Source organism: Octopus sinensis, unplaced genomic scaffold (genome assembly GCF_006345805.1).
Source record: "Octopus sinensis unplaced genomic scaffold, ASM634580v1 Contig14619, whole genome shotgun sequence".
NCBI lineage: Eukaryota > Metazoa > Mollusca > Cephalopoda > Octopoda > Octopodidae > Octopus > Octopus sinensis.
In genome coordinates this window covers 39,434-47,500 of record NW_021833284.1, presented here as the reverse complement: position 1 = coordinate 47,500, position 8,067 = coordinate 39,434, and the positions used below count along the sequence as shown (strand labels likewise).

Here is an 8,067-nt window from a genome sequence, read left to right as displayed (position 1 = left end):
TTACAAAGAATAAGTCCTGGGGTCGATTTGCTCGACTAAAGGCGGTGCTCCAGCATGGCCACAGTCAAATGACTGAAACAAGTAAAAGAATAAAAGAATAAAAGTTTATTATTATTATCATTATTATTATTATTGAAAAGGAAGATGAGGTTAGAGAGGAGAGTGCTGTCCGATAGCAAGTTTTCTGAAAGGTGAGAGAATTGTGCAAGAATGGCCAGTATAAATGAACCAATTTTGAAGTTTCGCCTGTAATTGAAAAAGGTATTATAAAAGGAGAAAGGGGCTCTCTACCCCACTTTTGACCAGGCTTCCGTGGCTTTTATGGGTTTTTCCACGTGAGACCTTTTCTTTTTTCGAAGCGTCTCCTCTATTGGGGGTTTCTCGTTGTTAAGATTTTTGATTGTTAAACTGCTTTTTACTCTCTCTCTTTTACTCTCTTTTACTTGTTTCAGTCATTTGACTGCGGCCATGCTGGAGCACCGCCTTTAGTCGAGCAAAATCGACCCCGGGACTTATTCTTTGTAAGCCCAGTACATATTCTATCGGTCTCTTTTGCAGAACCGCTAAGTGACGGGGACGTAAACACACCAGCATCAGTTGTCAAGCAATGCTAGGGGGACAAAACAGACACACAAACACACACACACACACACACACATATATATATATATATATACATATATACAACAGGCTTCTTTCAGTTTCCGTCTACCAAATCCACTCACAAGGCATTGGTCGGCCCGGGGCTATAGCAGAAGACACTTGCCCAAGATGCCACGCAGTGAGACTGAACCCGGAACCATGTGGTTGGTTAGCAAAAAACCTTTTGTAACCTTTCGTCCTGTTTTGTCCCTTTATGTTTTCGAATCATATTTGTCAGCCCTTGTGGCCAATAAAGGAATTAATTATTATTATTATTATTATTATTGTAATGATCCAATCATATTTGATCTAATCAAATGGGCGCAGGAGTGGCTGTGTGGTAAGTAGCTTGCTAACCAACCACATGGTTCCGGGTTCAGTCCCACTGCGTGGCATCTTGGGCAAGTGTCTTCTGCTATATCCCCGGGCCGACCAATGCCTCGTGAGTGGATTTGGTAGACGGAAACTGAAAGAAGCCCGTCGTATATATGTATATATATATATGGTGTGTATGTGTTTGTGTCGTCTGTTTGTTGTCCCCCTAGCATTGCTTGACAACCGATGCTGGTGTGTTTACGTCCCCGTCACTTAGCGGTTCGGCAAAAGAGACCGATAGAATAAGTACTGGCGGTGCTCCAGCATGGCCGCAGTCAAATGACTGAAACAAGTAAAAGAGTAAAAGAGAAAAGAGTATATTATTAAATTGTGTAAAATCACTTACCGTTGTTCTTTAGATCCATGTAACTGTTTTTGCTTGGCATTGCCAAATTCTTGCAACGAAACTCAGCGAATGACAGTGAATGTGAGTGTGTTATGCAACGAAATGTTTCTCTCGACGGAATATCAAAAACTCACCTTGTTTTTGTCCGATTTTGTTAGCAGCATTCTTCCTCTTGTAACTGGAGATTCGGGCTTAGACAGGACAAAAGAGAAATACAGAACAAATATTACGTAGAGTGTCACACGTACATGCATACATATATGTATATATATATATAAATATATATATATATACATACATATATATATATACACACACACATATATATATACACATATATATGTATATATATAATATATACATATATATACATTCATGTGTATATATATATATATAATATATATATATATATATATATATATATATATATATATATGCATATATATACATGTATGTATGTATATATAAATATATATATACATGTATATATATAAATATATATATACATATATATATATATATTATATATATATATATAAATAAACATATATATATTCTTTTATTCTTCTATTAGTTTCAGTTATTTGATGTATATAGATAACATACATATATATATATGTATGTGTATGTATATATAATATATATATATATGTATGTATATATATATATATATATATATATATATGTTTGTATATATATACATGCACACACACACACACACACATATATGTGTATATATATACAAATATATAAATATATACATATATATATGTAAGTATATATATGTATATATATATATCTGTGTGTGCATATATATATGTATATATTTATATACATGCATATATATATATATATATACATACAAACACACACACATATTTATATATGTATGTATGTATGTGTGAACGCACATGCCTTTATGGTTAGGGGCATTCAGCTCATGATTGTAAGCTTGTGAGTTCAATTCCTGGCAACGTGTTATGTCCTTGAGCAAGACACTTTATTTTCACATTGCTCCAGTCCACTCATGCGTTCCCAAAGCATAACACTTCCATCGTTGTGTTTCAAGGCCGGCACGGTGCTTTTGTCACTGTTATCTTCACCTGGTCATCACCATACTCGTTAAATACCATCTCACCTGTACAAGTTGAATTTAGTCTTGCCAGAAAAAAAAAAATTTAGTCCAAAACTCCTTCCCCTTACTCACATAGGTTTTGGTGCTTACCAGCCACATGGATCCGGGTTCAGTCCCACTGCGTGGCTCCTTGGGCAAGTATCTTCTACTATAGCCTCAGGCCGCACAAAACCTTGTGAGTGGATTTGGTAGACGGAAACTGAAAGAAGCCCGTCGTATATATGTATATATATGTATATATATTATATATATATATATATATAATTTTAATCCAAAAGGGAAACAAAAAAACAACAACAACAGGAACAATTACAGTATTATTATTAATAGGCGCTCAGGAGATGGAAGCAGGGAGATATATATATATATATATATTATATATATATATATATATATTTTATATATATATATATATATAGGCGCAGGAGTGGCTGTGTGGTAAGTAGCTTGCTTACCAACCATATGGTTCCGGGTTAAATCCCACTACGTGGCACTTTAGGCAAGTGTCTTCTACTATAGCCTCAGGCCAACTAAAGCCTTGTGAGTGGATTTGGTAGACGGAAACTGAAGGAAGCCTGTCATGTATATGTATATATATATGTGTGTGTGTGTGTGAGTGTGTGTGTGTGTGTGTGTGTTTGTGTTTGTCCCCCCCAAATCGCTTGACAACCGATGCTGGTGTATTTACGTCCCCGTAACTTAGCGGTTCGGCAAAAGAGACCGATAGAATAAGTACTGGGCTTACAAAGAATAAGTCCCGGGGTCGAGTTGCTCGACTAAAGGCGGTGCTCCAGCATGGCCGCAGTCAAATGACTGAAACAAGTAAAAGAAAAGAAAAGAATTTATGCCTGGTAGTGAAGAGGGGCTTCCTACAAGGAATGTGTCCATGAAGACCACACTGCTTCAAAATTTGGCAAACTGTTTGGGTGGATACACTCTTTCCACATACAGAAGACACTTCTTGGGTCAAAGATGAAGCAGTTCAATGCTTGTCCTCCATCATGCAACATAGGATGTGGCGAACATCATGCACAGGCGCAGGAGTGGCCGTGTGGTAAGTAGCTTGTTTACCAACCACATGATTCCGGGTTCAGTCTCACTGCGTGGCATGTTGGGCAAGCCTTGTGGGAGGATTTGGTAGATGGAAACTGAAAGAAGCCTGTCGTATATATGTATGTGTGTGTATATGTTTGTGTGTCTGTGTTTGTCCTATCCAACATCGCTTGACAACCGGTGCTGGTGTGTTTACGTCCCCGTCACTTAGCGGTTCGGCAAAAGAGACCGATAGAATAAGTACTGGGCTTACAAAGAATAAGTCCCGGGGTCGATTTGCTCGACTAAAAGGCGGTGCTCCAGCATGGCCGCAGTCAAATGACTGAAACAAGTAAAAGAGTAAAAGAGTTAAAATAGACAGATGACCTGGGCGATGTGCATTGCTTGGCCGTCCAGTAGCTTTGTACTTCTGAATTACTTTGGCAACTGTGTTTACGCTAATCTCTCTATATATAAACGGCAAATTGTCTGTGTGTGTGTGTGTGTATCCTTTATACAAATCCACAATTTTTCAGTTAGAGGGCTCGCACTTTCTATGGTCATTCAAAACCATCCAAGGGTGGTCGTGCACATCTTTACATTTCCCCAGTCACCCAGCAAAGCCATTAAATATATATATATAAACGGCAAAATGTATGTCTGTGTGTGTATCCTTTATACAAATCCACAATTTTTCAGTTAGAGGGTTCGCACTTTCTATGGTTAGTCAAAACCGTCCAAGGGTGGTCGTGCACATCTTTACATTTCCCCAGTCACCCAGCAAAGCCATTAAATATATATAAATGGCAAAATGTCTGTCTGTGTGTGTATCCTTTATACAAATCCACAATTTTTCAGTTAGAGGGCTCGCACTTTCTATGGTCATTCAAAACCATCCAAGGGTGGTCGTGCACATCTTTACATTTCCCCAGTCACCCAGCAAAGCCATTAAATATATATATATAAACGGCAAAATGTCTGTCTGTGTGTGTATCCTTTATACAAATCCACAATTTTTCAGTTAGAGGGTTCGCACTTTCTATGGTTAGTCAAAACCGTCCAAGGGTGGTCGTGCACATCTTTACATTTCCCCAGTCACCCAGCAAAGCCATTAAATATATATATAAATGGCAAAATGTCTGTCTGTGTGTGTATCCTTTATACAAATCCACAATTTTTCAGTTAGAGGGCTCGCACTTTCTATGGTCATTCAAAACCGTCCAAGGGTGGTTGTGCACATCTTTACATTTCCCCAGTCACCAGCAAAACCATTAAATATATATATAAATGGCAAAATGTCTGTCTGTGTGTGTATCCTTTATACAAATCCACAATTTTTCAGTTAGAGGGCTTGCACTTTCTATGGTCATTCAAAACCATCCAAGGGTGGTCGTGCACATCTTTACATTTCCCCAGTCACCCAGCAAAGCCATTAAATATATATATAAATGGCAAAATGTCTGTCTGTGTGTGTATCCTTTATACAAATCCACAATTTTTCAGTTAGAGGGTTCGCACTTTCTATGGTCATTCAAAACCGTCCAAGGGTGGTCGTGCACATCTTTACATTTCCCCAGTCCACCCAGCAAAGCCATTAAATATATATATAATGGCAAAATGTCTGTCTGTGTGTGTATCCTTTATACAATCCACAATTTTTCAGTTAGAGGGCTCGCACTTTCTATGGTCATTCAAAACCGTCCAAGGGTGGTTGTGCACATCTTTACATTTCCCCAGTCACCAGCAAAGCCATTAAATATATATATATAAACGGCAAAATGTATGTCTGTGTGTGTATCCTTTATACAAATCCACAATTTTTCAGTTAGAGGGTTCGCACTTCTATGGTCATTCAAAACCATCCAGGGTGGTCGTGCACATCTTTACATTTCCCCAGTCACCCAGCAAAGCCATTAAATATATATATAAATGGCAAAATGTCTGTCTGTGTGTGTATCCTTTATACAAATCCACAATTTTTCAGTTAGAGGGCTCGCACTTTCTATGGTCATTCAAAACCATCCAAGGGTGGTCGTGCACATCTTACATTTCCCCAGTCACCCAGCAAAGCCATTAATATATATATATAAACGGCAAAATGTCTGTCTGTGTGTGTGTATCCTTTATACAAATCCACAATTTTTCAGTTAGAGGGTTCGCACTTTCTATGGTTAGTCAAAACCGTCCAAGGGTGGTCGTGCACATCTTTACATTTCCCCAGTCACCCAGCAAAGCCATTAAATATATATATAAATGGCAAAATGTCTGTCTGTGTGTGTATCCTTTATACAAATCCACAATTTTTCAGTTAGAGGGCTCGCACTTTCTATGGTCATTCAAAACCGTCCAAGGGTGGTTGTGCACATCTTTACATTTCCCCAGTCACCCAGCAAAACCATTAAATATATATATAAATGGCAAAATGTCTGTCTGTGTGTGTATCCTTTATACAAATCCACAATTTTTCAGTTAGAGGGCTTGCACTTTCTATGGTCATTCAAAACCATCCAAGGGTGGTCGTGCACATCTTTACATTTCCCCAGTCACGCAGCAAAGCCATTAAATATATATATAAATGGCAAAATGTCTGTCTGTGTGTGTGTATCCTTTATACAAATCCATAATTTTTCAGTTAGAGGGCTCACACTTTCTATGGTCATTCAAAACCGTCCAAGGGTGGTTGTGCACATCTTTATATTTCCCCAGTCACCCAGCAAAGCCATTAAAAAATCAATAGAAGTGACTTTTTTGTGAATTTTCTATCCAAAACCCAATCAAAATGCCCGAAACTTGATACGCCAATTGAATGCCAGCTAGCTGTATGTGATTGGTCGGAGATTTGGACAGTACTCGCGTGTATGTGTGCACGCACGCAGCTGTATATGCATGCACTAGCGCTACGACCGAGCGTTGTCGGGTCATAGTGCTAGTATGTCTTAGTTTGCTAATTAACTTGTATCCTAAGCTATTCTTGGGTACATATCGTGTCATATAGCCAGCTGGTGACGATGTCTCCTGGGGCTAAATTACAGCAACCTTCGTCCTAAACCAGGACTGCCATGTTATGTTGGCAAACAATCTTTACTACAAAGTACTGTTGCTGAATATCTCATGTTGTGAGATTAAAAAATAGTAATTTTCTGACAAATTGGTATCAGAAAGCAGCGAGCTAGCAGAAATGTTAGCACACTGGGCAAAATGCTTAGCGGTACTTCATCTGCCACAACGTTCTGAGTTCAAATTCTGCCGAGGTCAATTTGCCTTTCATCCTTTTGGGGTTTACTAAATAAGTACCAATTACGCACTGGGGTCGATGTTTCTACGTTTTTGTTTTTATGTTTTCGTTTCTCATTGTGTTCAATGTTTCTTTGATGTCCTGTACCCATATATGCATGTATATATACATATATATGTAGGTATGTACATATGTGTATGTATATATGCATATATTTATATATTATTCATATCATTATATGATTGAACACTACGCATTCTTTTCCAAGTATATATATATATTCCATCTGCTGTTACATTCTGAGTTCAAATTCCGCCAAAGTCGACTTTGCCTTTCATCCTTTCGGGGTCGATTAAATAAGTACCAGTTACACACTGGGGTCGATATAATCGACTTCATCCCTTTGTCTGTCCTTGTTTGTCGTCTCTATGTTTAGCCCCTTGTGGGTAGTAAAGAAATAGGTATTTCGTCAGATGCTACGTTCCATGTTCAAATCCCGCTGAGGTTGACTTTGCCTTTTGTCCTTTTGGGGGATTAATCAAGTACCAGTTACGCACTGGGGTCGATATAATCGACTTAATCCCTTTGTCAGTCCTTGTTTGTCCCCTCTGTGTTTAGCCCCTTATGGGCAATAAAGAAATAAGAACTGGTATCAAAGAACTGGTGGAATGGTAGCTTCAGACGGTGCAACATGATGGCCTCAACTCTGGATGCCAGCTAAGTTGCTTCTCTCTCTCTCTTTCTCTCTTTTACTTGTTTCAGTCATTTGACTGCGGCCATGCTGGAGCACCGCCTTTAGTCGAGCAAATCAACCCCGGGACTTATTCTTTGTAAGCCCAGTACTTATTCTATCGGTCTCTTTTGCCGAACCGCCAAGTGACGGGGACGTAAACACATCAGCATCAGTTGTCAAGCAATGCTAAGGGGACAAACACACACACATACATATATATATACATATATACGACAGGCTTCTTTCAGTTTCCGTTTACCGAATCCACTCACAAGGCATTGGTTGGCCCGGGGCTATACCAGAAGACACTTGCCCAAGATGCCACACAGTGGGACTGAACCCGGAACCGTGTGGTTGGTAAGCAAGCTACTTACCACACAGCCACTCCTGCGCCTATATGACGGGCTTCTTTCAGTTTCCATCTACCAAATCCGCTCACAAGGCTTTGGTCGGCCCGGGGCTATAGCAGAAGACACTTGCCCAAGGTGCCATGCAGTGGGACTGAACCCGGAACCATGTGGTTGGTTAGCAAGCTACTTACCACACAGCCACTCCTGCTACTGTTGCAT

At 39.2% G+C, this 8,067-nt stretch overlaps 1 protein-coding gene across 3 annotated transcripts in view; it reads right to left on the bottom strand.

The window, feature by feature from the left end:
- The window catches only part of LOC115230153, a 29,086-nt gene extending 27,467 nt beyond the window's left edge, over window positions 1–1,619 (bottom strand). For 2 of the 3 annotated variants that reach the window (XR_004997440.1, XM_029800366.2), the window contains exon 1: window positions 1,364–1,619. The gene's annotated coding sequence lies outside the window, so the exon portion shown is untranslated. The remainder of the gene's footprint in view (window positions 1–1,363) is intronic. The other variant, XM_036499522.1, reaches the window with a different exon arrangement.
- Between the last annotated feature and the right edge of the window lie 6,448 nt (window positions 1,620–8,067).